We start from the raw sequence: 14,820 nt of genomic DNA, 5'->3' as shown, positions 1-14,820 counted from the left end.
CAAATCCACAAAATCAATCCTCTTGGTGATCTTCTGGTAAAGAGCACTCTGAGAGTTTATAGCTTGTTCAGCTATGTGATAGATCATAATTTGGATTTGCAGCCTGGTGGAGAGAGGGGGGTAGATGTCCTCCCCTCCAGGAGCTTCCAGCCTGGCAGCACCCGGGTGTCCCGCTCGGAGCCCAGCAGCCAGGGGACACTTGTGGCCTGCCTGCGGAGGGACCAGTGCCTCCCCGCTCCTGCACAGTGCACCAGCTGCCTTTTGAAATAGGCTGTAAAGATCTGGTAGGTAGCAGAGAGTGAGTATCTGAGGTAGTAACAGGTTTTCTTTACAATAAGCTTGCCAAACATTTTAGTTTCATCACACTTCTGGCAGTGATAGATATATTAATTAGCATTTTTATCACATAATAGTCTATAGACTGAAAATGTCAAATTGTGAGCTCATTCGTAGATTAGGTTTAACTATTAATGCTTTTCCAGGAATTATATATAGATATGTACTATTTCTTTATTGGCAATATTAAATCATCGTAGTTGGAGAGCTATACATCTGTTCTTTATTCATTTTTCCCTGCCACGAGAAACATGCAGACATCACAGCATCTCACCCAGCTGTCAATATTTTAAGATGTTTTATCTTTTTAAGTCTCTTATACAGTTATATAATATAGAGGAGTGGAGGACATAAAGGTTTAATCAGTATGCTTTTCTGTAACTTAATTTATATTTATTATCTTTTCAAGGAAGGAAGCTTCCATGCCTATGAGAAAAAAAAGAGGTAGACTAAGAAATGTTGTTCTTAATGGCAGCAATGAAAGTGTTCTGAGATTTGGGATATTAGAGCAAGTCTTCTGGGAAATGGATTAGTAGGCCAGGAGAGGGTATTGTGATCAAAGTGCATAATAAATTAATTTACCTCGCACTCCTGCGATTTATCACATAGATATCACCTCTACACATAAAAAGATACACGAGTATGGATGCAATATTGCTCTAGTGCTTATATTTTATTCCAGAACTTAAATAATTTAATGCTCCTGCTTTAACCTTATTGAAATATTAAAATCCTGCCGTCCCTTAGATTTGCTTTTGTTACAACTGTAACATTAGACTTTTGTGTCATTATGACACCAGTTCATAATTGCAGCCTAGACAGGTCTTTGGCAATTTGAAAAGAAAGCGAAACTGGTTTTGACTGGTAAATGCTAAGCAAATTCATAATGAACAAGGACATGCATTATAAAGAAGGAGGAATTACAGTTTCACTGACATCATGGGCCCTTTCTAAAATAAATTTTTTATTTGCTCATGCTTGCAATTTTTGGCTTGCGGTCATTTCCTATCCATATAGCAGTTCTGAGTGATTTTTCAAGTTGCGGTAGTTACCGTTCACAATTAGACTTGACTGGTAAACAGTTCATTAAAAAATCCTCTTCAAAGCAAGATGAAACACATCTTTCAGAGGTTTTGATGGAAAATGGAACAAAATAAAGTTCCATTTCTTGCTGAAGGGCCTCTCAGTTGGGGGGTGGTGGTGCAGTGAAGTTGAGCATGGGAAATGTACAGTTCTGTCCTGGCCTGTTTTATGGGCTCCGAGATTCTTGTTTGCTGCTCATGGTCTATGAAAATGCCCTGACAAGGCTCCTTTGGCCAAAACCTGCCTTGTTCCTGAACAACGTTTTCCCATCAGAATTACTGCCACGTGGCTCTCATCCTCAGGATGTTTCAGCTGTACAGAATATGTGCTGTCAGGTTACAAACAGATTTCCTCAAAAATAAGTCCCAATTAGCTATAGTCACTGTGCTTAATTCAATTAAGCTGAGCTGATCCCTGCTGCTTGTAGAGCTGGCAAGCGCGGTGTTGCAGAGGAGAGGGTTTGTCCTGTGTCTCCTTTCCAGTGATTGCTTGGCTGCTGTCTGGAGAGCCACTGACTTCTTTAGCTGGAGTCCCTTTATTGTCTGGGTTCCTCTAATTAATAACTTATCTCCAGGTCTTTTAAAAATTTGGTAATTGGTGTTTGTAGCTGTCTGTTTCCCCTAAAGTCTGAAACCATTTTATGTATAGCTTATCTAAGTGTACAATCAGCTAAATTAATACTAATTACGATTTCTGAGACTCCCATGAGTTCCAAAGAGAAAAGCCTTTTTGATGGTTATTTATGGGTAGAGGTCACAAATATCACTAGATTAATCTTTTTTTGATTATTAAAGCCTGATAACTCAGATTTCTTCTTCCTAAAGTATTTTTGCTTCAATTAATTTGCTTTTACTGCTAGATCTAACACACTTTCTGCTGTAGTAAGCCACCTGCTAACAGGACCACATCTTTTAAAATCAGCTCATACTTGCTTGTGACTGATTGTTCTTGTCAGACTTCCATTTGAGGAAAATTCTTGCCTGGAAATGCTTATGGAAAGTTCAAATTAAAAACCCCAGTTATTCAGATTATTTCAGTTTACCTGAAATTTCTGAAGTAAAATATTGTCATCTTCAAACTTCTTGATCTTAACAACAGCATGAGTGGGTTTGACCATCCTTTGTATAATTTTTTTCTGTACTTCTTAGCATAGGCATGGGTGTTTCTTGGAGATTTTTTTCAGTTTATTGAAGTTGTAGGACTTGGAGCCTTTACCTTAAATATGAAAATACAACACATACTAGATACTGGGATATGCTGAGGATGCTTTTCACACCTGGCAGTGATGTTGGGTCAGCCCAGGCTCTCGTAGTGTGGCCACACAGAACAAGACAGATTCAATCAGCTGAGACTGGCTGCAGGGAAGTTGTGCGGGAGAACAAGCTGAACTATGAGGGTGGCAGCATTTCTGAAAGCTTGGTAAATGATGAGGTGCTGCAAACATTGGAACTCAGACTCCAAAACTGGCAAGAAAAAGGTGATGGAAGAAGTTGCTACTCTTGTAGAGAAGGAGGAATTCTTTCCAAAATAGGCAGTTGGCTCTCAGTTGAGTTTTTATCATAGTGTTACTCCATCAGCAGAACATAGACACAGACTAAGACCACGCCATTTCAATGGCATTTTACAAGCATTACCCAAATGATTTGGGGCAGTAAAGAACCATTTTCTAGGGTTATATGTGAAAGCACCTTTAGATCTTATAAAACTAGTTTCGTTGATGGTTTACATGAGGGTTTTCAGATGAGCTGTGTGATCCATCACAGAAAAGAATAAATGGTTAATTAAAACATTTGATCTTAACCAGTGCAAAATTAATCTCTTCCACTGAGGTAGAAAATTTATGATGACAACTTTTGTTCAGGTCCATAAGAGTGAGTGGGACAGATCTAGGTCTGCAGGTGACAAAGAAGTGTTTGGGTAGTCAAAGGGGAGGAAGGAAGCACGAATTTTCTTCAATAATGGGAGGTCAAAGCTGCAGTACCATTTTGCAATGTGTTATTTTAATCATAAATCAACAATATGCTGAGAATCAAAAATCAGATTACAGACTTAAATGATTATTCTTCTATTAATAGATGATTAACAATTTTTTAGCTTATAACCCTAATTTTATCAGTACAAGCTTGCTATTCACCAAACTTCAAATCTCTAGTGCAAATCCTAGTCATGCCTGCATTAAAATTTTCTAATCTCTTCCTGATGTCCATGACATCTGGCTTTTAAGTCTGGTGCAATATAGCTAAACAAAATTTCTCTCTTATCATGGCTACACAGGACTCATAATTGTGCTAAATCTCAGTTTTCAGTGTTGTCCACTGTGAATAAGTCTGTCCTGCCTGTAACACGAGTGTCATCTTCAGCTCCTCAGCTTGTGCCATCCTGGTCACCTCTGAATCATGCTGCATGAGCCATCTAAGATGCAATCATTCAAATTTATTTCTGCAACCAGAAGTCTTGTCAAGGATGTTGTCTCATACACTGATTATTTCTACATTCATTTGTCTGTTCTTCATCAATTTTGTTATACTTGTGCTAGTGTCTATATGAAATGATGGATAAAGACTGTCCTTAGCCTGTACATCACCATCTCTCTGTCCTGGTATCCCATTGCTATTGCATAAGTTGTAAACTACTGGTTTTGATTTTTATTTTTTTAATAGCCTTTTTGATCTATTCCCAGCAGATTTATTTCCTGTGTATTGTGTTGTACATTCTTCATGTGTATCTCGCATTATGCAGGTTTTTGCGTCCTTCATTCACAGTACTTTGTGTACTCGTTCAAAGTACTAAACCACTTCAGTGTTAGGTGTTGTTGGGATATTGGATTAGATGTAGCAAATGGTCTGATTTTCTATAACTTTTTCTATTACTATGTAAAGAAAGACTTTATTTAGATAATCTGCCTACAAATATCTGTACTTAAAATAACAGATAAATTATTCTTAAACTCAAGCAACCATGTCTGATCTACAAAGACACCTCCTGGGACATACTAGTTTAGCTACCCAAATGTAGGTTTGTACTTACTGTGATTTTCAGGAATCTAGTTTAAAAGATCAGTTGCATAAGGGTTTTCTTTCAATGGTCTTACTCTTCTGAATATTCCCCTCTTATTAAAAGAAAAAAAAGAAGAAATCTAGCCATATCCACACAATGCAAAGGAAAATGGAGGTGTCCTAGTTGAAGCCTGTACTTGCTCTAGAGCCAATACAGGTGCATCAGGATGGATGAGCTCAAACCAATTGCTGTGTTCATTTGGTAACCTGCACCCCTAGCTGGGCTAGTTTCTGTGTTGCTTGAGAATCACGCATGCATCGATTGTCAATCTACCTTCTGCACTTGGTTGCTCAATGTAGACTAGTTTTAAGCTATTCTATCAGTTTAGGAGCCTATAAGACCAAAATTCAATATTTTAAAGTTTATCAAATATTATCTTAATTACACGCATGTTTATGCTCTTTCTCAGATTTTGTTAAGAAACTAACAATTATCAACAACAATTATTAAAACATGTAGTTAAAATTTAATACTGATTGAATCACTTATGCATGAAAGTATGTATAATGTGGAGCGCACCTGGTTGATTAATCTGAACCAAACCATGCTGCTCTGAAAGAACCAAGATGTTGTTAAAGTCAAGTATATGTGAATAGCCAGTCTATTTCCTTACAAACTGTGGTAATAAACCTGAGGCTTAGGTACTCTCAAAAATATCCCATATAGAGAAGTACATGCATATGTTTTTAATAAGTCAGAGACTCAGAACAGCATTTCTGCTTGCGTTTGTAGCCTGTGCCCTGGCAGCAGTCAGCAAACACTTAATTAGCATCTAAACCCAATGTTAAGCCCTCAAGGGTGACCTTCAGTAGAGGGGAGCAATCAGACACTTTTAATTTCCTAATTACCAAGTGGGGCTAATGGATGCATGGCAACATCAATTCCACAAAACCTATTCTTGTTCCTCTTGGGTTTCTCAGACTCTTTTGCACGTATTGATTGCATCTCTGTCCTAAAAAATGTATAGGCAGTGTGAAAGAAAGGCAGTTTGGATTGAGGTGCTGTGAGATCAACACTGTCATAGGATACATAGTGTTTTAAATGTGTTATTCCAAAAAGAGCTCAAGATACTGTGGCTCACCCCCACTGAAATAATAGTTATTAATAAATGGGTTCAGTTTTTAAGGAAGTAAATGTGGAACGGGGAATTCCTTCAGAGTTGTTTTAAATTGCTCGGGTCAGTAGTACACATAATACCATCAATAACACTTATTAAATACAACTTGCTGAACAGGAGAAGCTAACATTTAAAGATGTCCATGGGTGCTCACTGCTTCTGTACCTCAGCCACTGGTTTATAGTTGGAGTGTTCAGCTCGCCGAGCATGCCGATGACAGTGCAGAGCGGACAGGTTCCAGACCTTGCTGCCAGCCAGCGTGATGGGTCAGGGACATGGTGGCAGATTCAGAGGCCACACAATGAATTATTTCCTGGGATAGTGGGTCCTGCTTTCCTCTCTAGCTTTTCTACACCTCTCGGTAGCATAGCTTAAGCTTGTGTAGTGACCTCGAACTAAGTAATTACTGTGCACAAATTACATAGATTTATTGGAGTAAAACACTAGTAAGTGTGTCATGTAGTAATTATACCACTTTAAAAATTACCCACCTAAATCAATTTGGTATGTGATGTCTTTTAATACTTTTCACCGGTTTTGCATTATGAAGAATGGTAAATAACTGCTTGGTCTTTCAGTGTCATCTGCTATATGTTATGCTTTCCTGTGTCCCTCCCCTTTTTTTTTTTTGTTCCTGCTGGAAATTTAGTGTTTATATCTGTTTAGCACCCTTTATTCCCTTCCATCCTTTTGCTGGTGTCTCTCTCCTGGTTTTCACACTCTACCTGTTTTAGAGTGGGGATCTTAAATTTTACCCTTTTTTATTTTAATTATTATGATTTAATTGTATTCCTTCTCTACTAATTTTTTAAGCTGTTATTTTTCTAGCTCACATATTGTCTGACATTATGGCTGAACTATTTTTTTTCCAACCTGAAGTTGTTTACTTTAGAAATATCTGAGAAAAGGTACAGCTGACTGATATAACTTCAAGTGGAATTGCATCTGTTTTGTTAACTCTCTTATAATTTAATGAATTTTTTCCCCTTTAAAAAAAGGAAAACAGATCAATTTAAACGTATTTCAACAAATGAAAATAACAATTAATGTTGGCTTTCAAAGTGAAGCAGGGGGAGTTAGTGCTGGTATTCCCTCCAGAGACACAGTGCTATTTTTCTTCCTTTGATAATACCAACAAAGTGGAAGCAGCTTGGACAGATTTGTGTGGGGAGGTGTAAAAGTTGTGGGAGTGTGGAAATAGCAAAATAAATTTATCTTCATCCCACTACAGTGTGTCATTGCAGCTGTTTATTTCAGTAGTTGTTCCACATAAAATTCCCAGGGAGAGCCAGCTTCTCCACTTCCTCAGGCTGGCTGCAGTATATGGGTGTTTTCAGGTAATGGGCCAGTAAGGAAAACCAGAACCAAATACTGCCTGCAGTGCATTGGGCTGGATGCAGGTCCTGCTTCTTCAGTTGACAAAAACACACTTCTAGGATCTCTGCCTGTAAACAGTAAAAAATGTGAAACCCTCAGAGGAGGAGCTTGAGGTTGGAGGATGCTCATGCCTTGCAGATTTGGAAACCAGCACTCTGTGTGGTATTTCTGTTGGTTGGTTGTTTTGCTTGGTTGTTGGTTGGTTGTTTTGCTTGGTTGTTGGTTGGTTGTTTTGCTTGGTTGTTGGTTGGTTGTTTTGCTTGGTTGTTGGTTGGTTTTTTGTTTGTTTTTCCCATTTCTGAGGGCAGCAGTGGGACACAGGCTTAAAAGGGTTTCCCTGTTTCCCAGCTGCCTTCTCCTTCTCACTGTGAAAGTGCCATAGTGAGTCACCTCTTTTAAAAATAAGAGGTGACTCTAGGAGTATTGCTGCTGCTACTGGGGTGAGCTCCAACACCACTCCAATGAGCCAACATCCCTGCCTTAGCAGGGCTGTGCATTTTGGCTCTGACAGAAATTAAAGGCATTAACTCTTCCCCAGGCCTCCTATGGTACCTGTGAGTTGTTGTGTTGGAAAGTTACCTCACCATCTGCTCCCAATTTTTTATCATACCTGGCCACGGACAAACTTTTAGCTGAGGTGTGACTCTGGGTAGAAAGGGGAGAAGAGACTTTGGACAATTAAGTATAGATTCTTTGGTATTTATTAAAATATAGAAACTATCAAATTTAAGTAGGAATATAGCTGTTGCAAATGCAAATTTTTTCTGAAGTTCAGCTGCTGCTAAATGAGGTTCTGGTGCTCCTATACTTAGAAATGCTTAACATAAATTATGACCTCATTAACATTTGCATGGTAATCTAGACTTCCTACAGCTTATTCTGCTAATTAACACATGAGAAATGATCAAGAATTAATATTTTATTGAAACATAACGTGTCCAAGAAAGCCTATTAATGCTGTACAGAACATATCATTCCCTTATAGTTTTATACCTGAAAAGTGTTCTGTTCCTGTTAAGACTATTTTATAATTTTTGTAATTAAAATTATTTGTTATTATAAAGATTACTGTAATAAGGACAACTGCAGGTGTTTCAATACGTTATTTTCAGGTCTATTTGAAAATAAATGAATACATGTCCTGACATGATCAACTGTGGGTTAATTAGGGTTTGAAGTAGTTGGAATTCTTCTGTAAAAGCCCACTGGAATTCAAACAAGAAACAAAAGCCATGTGCTGTTCTTCTGTTCTTGATGATTTGCAGTGTGTTGTTACTGAAGGGTAGCATCCATTCTGTGTAATGCAGCGTTAGGAGCAGCTCTGCAGGTTTGCTCTGAGCAGGCTGGTATCAGCACAGAGCACAGTGCCATGCAGAGACATCAGCTTGGGTCCTATGCTGCTGTTACTGTGTTTGCTCTGCATTTCAAGTTTTCCTCTTTTTAATGCTGCAAAACATCCTTGTGCTTCTCACTGCCACAGTGGGTCCGGGCGTCCAGCATCCTCAGCAGGACCCCAATGCTTGTCCTCACCTTTCCTGGGGAGATGGGTCATTCTCTGCAGAATATGGAGGTCTGAGCACCCACTTAGAGTGTCTCATCTTAAATGGATGGCAAAGTAGATATGGCTTACTTTTCAGGAGAAAACACTTTATTTATATCAGCAGGAAAAGAGCCTGAAAACCTTCAGTAAATTTATATAGGCTAAGGATAAATAACACTTAAATAATAATTAACTGCTAACTCATATAACCAAGAAACTGAAGTTTTAAATCAAGGTTGTAATTAGGGTTACATGATCAATACAGCAGAAAAATTCAATGAACTAGTGCCTTGAGTTCAAAGTGATTAAGTACTGGCCATTCTTGCCATGTTTTTTCGAGCATTTCTATTTCTGAGCACTGTGTACAGAAAATTTGAATCCAGATGTGTCTCCTTGGGCTGAAACAGTAAGCTTGATTACTCTTAAAAAAAGAAGTTCAAATGTAAACAGATTATTTTCTTCTGCTTACATTTCTATGCAAATAGTGCCACTTCACGCACTAGATATTGTTTTGCAGGTATGTAAGTCTTTTCTTTGTTGGGTCATCAGACACATCTCTACGGACACCACTTGCTTAATTTCTTTTAGATAATGTATCATCATTTGTTTACGAAGTAATACATCCTTGGTGATTAATCAGTCAAAATGACTGTTCGTTTCAGAAGGAATCTCAACTGCTTGCAAAATACAGGATCTACTCCCTAAGGAAAGAGCAGAAAACATGCAGATATTAGACTAACATTTGCTTTGTTTTAAGGTCAAATTAATTTTGCCTTGCCTGAAGCTGAGAAGGAACTTAATCATGTATAGAGATTCTGTAATAAATCCTGCTAGACATACGATGTTTCCCTGTGAGCTTCCAAAAAGGAAGGGGATGAAGCAGATATGCTGTTCAGGGACAGAGGCCTGGTATTTCTCGAGCACCAGTTGAACTCCGATATTTTGTGTTTGCTTTTGTACTCTAGTTGTGTGTGCTTTTCTTGGAAAGAGCTCGTAACTCAATTTTGTTGCACATGGCTGCTTGGCTCTGCTCTCAGACGCAGAAACGCCTGTCTGAAAAATATGTTTCATGATGTTCAGACAACTCGTCTCCAATTTGTAAGCTCAGTGTCTAAGGTTGGAGCTTTATGTCTATCATTTTATAATTACTCAAATACCTTTCTAATTTGCCCATAACATTTTTAATTGAACCTAGATCAGTAGAGGTATTTGGGTCTATATGTTATCAGTTTTGAGGTTATGAATATCTGTCTTAACAGTTCAACATGCACAAGCTTTTTCAAATTAAGAATACTTTTCTCAGAACTGTGATTGTGTGCAATTGTGATTGATCAGATTGGGGAATCTGTTTTCTCCCTCATCAAATGAAAAACACAGCGCAAGAATATGGGGGGCTTTGGACAAAAGGGGAATGACTAGGTTTGTATCTGAAGGGTGGCATTATAGAGCATATCATCTCAACTGTCAAATAGATAATGAAATGCTGAGAATCCTTGTGCAGTCGTTCTTTCACTGCCTTTTTGGGAGAGGTCTTAGTGAGTTCTGAGTGTAACTTGTTGTGTTATTAACCATTACTGCTTTAATGTTACGACTCTGCTAACATCCAGATCACTGCATATTTGAATTTCTTGTAAGGGTAACTGTTAGAAGTTTCCTTTGCCCGGAGATGGGAGTGCAGATAGGAATTGGTAATATTGATTTGCCGACAGTGATACATTTTACAGCTGAGTGTGAAGCATACCATTCCTTTGAAACTTTCTTTCTTGTTTCACTATTTTTCTTTTGTTCTAGTTATTTTTTGTGTTCTGGCATTGATGCCCATAATTCTAAGAGAACTGACTGAAAAGCCCTTCAGAAATCCAGCAGTTCATGCCTGTTTACATTCTTTTGTTCTCCATTAGATACTCAAACGCATTTGACCCTGAAAAAGGTCTTCCTTTAAGGCTTTTGATTCATTGTGACATATTAGGTATGTCCACGTTTTGGAGGTGGCATCGTGGCATTTGTCCTCTATCGTATAGCTGGAGGAGAAAAGTAATAACACATAATTTCATGTCAATTGCTTAAACTGTACGTGGCCTTTCAGTGTTCTCAAAACCACAATGTGCATAATTCCTCCCTAGCCCCCAACTTCATAGGAAATAGAGGTTTTCTGCTATGAGACTTGTTTTTAATTCAAAGTGTAGTGCTGTGTCATGTGCTCTCCAACTATGAAAGACACTGGCTATTTTCCGTCTGGAGAATCTTTTAGTCTAATCTAGAAGTACAATTTTGCTGCTGTTTCTCCAGGAGAATCCTGTTGAATTTTTTTCCTTGAAATATTGAGGTTTTCATGGGATCTTGAATTTGCAACAGTCTCTGAACCTTCATGATTTGCAGATTTAAATGCTGTTTTAGTGTTTCCTAAGTGGCACCTGCAGCAGGATACCACTGGAATGGACCATCTTCCTGAGCTCCAGACTGCCCTGGATGCAGGAGCATGTTGATGCTGCTGATATTCCAAAGGCCCATAGTATTCCCTATTCAGATGCTACATTTTGGATAAATCCACATTTATCAAAGCTTAGGTTACATGAAGAAAACATCTTGAATGTTTTTGATCTTGGACAAAAGGTCAGAAGTGAGAGATGCAGGAGATATTGCTCATCGCCTGTGGATCTGGAGGTGGCAGAGATGTCAGTCAGGCTTCTGTTTTCAAGAGCCATTTTTGTATTTCCAGTGGTCCTACATACTTCAAATGTAGAGCTTTCTCACACTTGTATCCTTCAGCTTCTTCAGACTTCTGAAAGGTGACTGTAACTTGGCCTACTGACTGGAATGAATCATGAATAATAAACTCTTGGCTTATGTGATTATTTTGAATCAGACTCTGAATCATATAGGTTTACTTTTTTTTTTTTATTTGAGGGATTGAACATCTTGACACAATTTTTTCTTTTACATAATGAACAACAATCTCTTGTTTCTGCATTTTGTTATCTCATAGCTCTATTAGATCTGCAGGTAAACCCACAGCCCTAACTGCTTCAGAAAAGGCTTTACTACTTCCAAGTTGTTTGTAACAAAAGCTCTTTGTGACTAAACAGCAAGTCATTAACTGTGTTCTGTAAGAAACATTGGTCAGTGCAGTATGGAAGGAACAGCTCTTCCACTTTGCCTGTCTAAATGCAATTAAATGCTGCTAGATTTGCCATAACAAACTACTAAATTGTCACTGTCATCCACTGAAAGAGACACCTCAAGTTATTGAGGGCACTGTTCATTTCCTACTTGCAGATAAGGCATCTGTCCGGCTGTCAGGTGTCAGTCGTCATCAGATGCTGCTGCTGTGTGCCTGGACTTCAGAGCAGGCTGCATGGTTAGTGCTCGGATGGCATTTTCACTAATTTTTGCTTGGGTTTGCTACTTTTGAGACTGTGTTTGCATTTTCAGCTTCCCAAAGAATGACTTCATGTTGGAATGGATGGGGGTATTGTTCAGGGGAAGAGCAAAGTGGAAGCGGCATTTAAATGGATAAAAATTTGGGATGTTTTTTGAGACAGGGCTCAGCTCCTTTTCCTGGTTGTGGTGAAGGAACAAGCTGTGGATTCATTGTTTGGGGTCCGGATGCATGAACTGGCAATCACAAGGTGGTTCTGTTTTCTCCATTCAAACTCGTGCTTTGTTCTGAATATCTGCTTTTGCACAGACCGTCACAGGAAAGGTTAAACTGAGGGAGAGAAAGTGTCTTTTTGGTTGGCAGTGAATTTGTCATGGGGTGATTTTGTCTTGCTGAGAACAGAGGCAGTACTACTTGAACTTGGTCTGTCTCTAGCATTGAACTCTGTTACTCACTTCAACTTTTTGCTTTGTTTTGTTTTTGAAATGGGAAGAACCCACCAGAGGATGTTTTCAGCATTAATTATTTGGCATAATTTGAGATCCTGATGGAACTCAAGGTAGTTCAGACACTTGGTTTTGCGTTACTGCCTCTCTTATTGATTCATGTTGCTTTTTCCTCATATGCTAGTTTAGTTAGGAAAAAGCACCCCTTTTCCCAGCTTGTTAGACTAACTCTTCTTTCTGTTTTCTCCCATCCAAAGCATCTGGAGCTCAGGGAAGCAGCTGCCTGTGTGCCAGACCACTACCAAGTGAAAGTGGCTGTGCAGTAACGTACCTGTATGTTTCTGACATGTTTAGCTATTTTGATGTTGGAAGGCAATATTTTGACAACTGGAGTTGGTATTTACGTTTATAGCTGAACTATCAGTTTGCTGCCTGGTTTGGAGACGTGATGTTGTCTGTCTATAGCCCCAGCGTGAGTGTTGGAGAACCCTTCAGCTCGTAATGAATGCAGAGGGATTGCTCCACAGTGAGTCATCCAGTCCTACAATCAAAATGTTTATAGTGTCTGTGTCTTGGCAGGACCGTGTGTGGTGCCCCAAATACAAATTCCATCAAACAGATTGTTGCAGAGCAGCCATGTGTATTAATTCTATTTACCAGATAATTAATTTTGGTAGCAGAGAGAAGGGATGACCATAATTTACAATGCAATTCAGGGCCACATGCAAGTAAGAACAATACTGTAATATTGTGGGCTACAAACAGGAATTCTAAGTATGCCTTAATATTTCAGTTAATACACTAAATGTGCTAGGTAACCTTCTAACCAGAAGGTTGTCCTTGTAGTAACAAAGGAGTCCAGTTCATGTTCTGCTTGTGGTAGGACAGGACTAATTTGCTTTTGCAAGTGTCTGTTTTGTAAAGGGTGGTGTTTGGTGTGGTCATGGTGTTTGTGGTTTTTTGTTTGATGGTTGGTGTTTTTTTTTCTGGCATATTAGTATTGCGTAATCCTCAAGAAGAGATACTATTGGTTTTCTGGCAGCAGTAATGTTTTAATGTTTTTAAGCAATATGATGTTTATAGGCCAGCAGAAAGATTTGAAAATAATTTCAAGCCATAAATCCTGATTAGATTAGGAGGTGTGTAATTAAGCTTTTTCAGACAAAGCCATGAACCTTGTAAATGTATAATCAGCCCCACTGCTATTTCCTGGATGGGTTTTGTTGCCGGGTGCCCTAGCAGGGTTAGCTAGATGACTTTACCTCTATTTCCCTGCTCCTGGACAGACACTGTCTGTATGTCCTCCAGAGCCCATGGGAGCTCTTCTGCCTTCTACCCCATAGCAGCAGCACAGACCAGGGCACACTGGCAGGAAACTCATTTGTCCCGGCTCTTTTCCTTATTCTCTTAGTATCGTCAGACTCTGAGTACTCCTATTGGACAAAATGTGTGCAACATGCAAAGCTTCATCTAATTTTTCATCATTGAGGTGACTTCTGTTTATCAATAGCTCAATAATTATTGATATTACATTTCCTACAGTGTAGGTAATATATTTTAAAATTTATTCTCCTTTCATTTATTTTTCCATTCCTCTACAGTATCTAGCTAGAGGGGGGAGAACCAAAATGAGCATTCAGTTGTATTTTCCAGTTTGCGAAAGCAAAGTGCAGGTCGCACTGCAAGCACTAGATAAATGACTCGTTTTACCTCATCGGCAAGTGAAACCTTCTTGTTCACTTATTTTTGCTGTTACAATGTGTTTGGTGTTGTTCCATTTGCAGCAATTGTAACAAGTTCCAGTCTGATGACCTCCTGCGATCCTCTCGGCAATGCTTGCGAATGGTGCATTATTACAGCAGAAGAGGGAATGGGCAAAATTTCCTTTACTGCTACAAGACTCTTTTCAGAACTGCCAGTGCCTTTGGAATAGGCTACACTGTTAGTTTGCCTTTTATTTTATCGAGGGTAGCTACAATTGGTTGCACTGAGCGTTGTGAACAGCTGAGATGAGTCAAGGCTGACACTGGTTGATCTTTTAGCACTGGTTAAAATGTGGAATTTTATTTTTTTTATTTGCAATAGCCTTAGTTTTCCTGGGTTTTATAGTCTATTTATTAATTCTGCAATATGTGCAAGAGTTCAATATTTCAACTGATCTTTCATGTCGTATCTTCTTTCATGTTGTTTTGAAAATTGTTCTTGCCTTACATTGATCAAATCACTGTACCCTTTATCTAGAGCAAAGTGTCTGCTTTGAGACGCAGTGAAGGGTAGGTTTGACACTTGTACAAAAGTCATACACTAAAGCATGTCGATAGTAAAGTAGTGCAGGATGTTGCTGCCATCATGTTGGAAAATGTGAGAATAAGAACCACCATGTGACTTGTCAAATATATCAAGTTATTTTAATACTCCCCTTAAAACCGCCTGAATTTCATTAAAAAAATACCAAATTGGAATACATTATATTCCACGTTATCTT

The 14,820-nt window shown here is 38.7% G+C and overlaps 1 protein-coding gene across 2 annotated transcripts in view; it reads left to right on the top strand.

Moving 5' to 3' along the window:
* TAFA1 (TAFA chemokine like family member 1) overlaps nt 1–14,820 on the top strand; it is a 222,870-nt gene that overhangs the window by 21,201 nt on the left and 186,849 nt on the right. The window lies entirely within an intron of this gene.

This window comes from Patagioenas fasciata, chromosome 10 (genome assembly GCF_037038585.1).
Source record: "Patagioenas fasciata isolate bPatFas1 chromosome 10, bPatFas1.hap1, whole genome shotgun sequence".
NCBI lineage: Eukaryota > Metazoa > Chordata > Aves > Columbiformes > Columbidae > Patagioenas > Patagioenas fasciata.
This window is presented reverse-complemented; position numbering and strand designations above follow the sequence as displayed.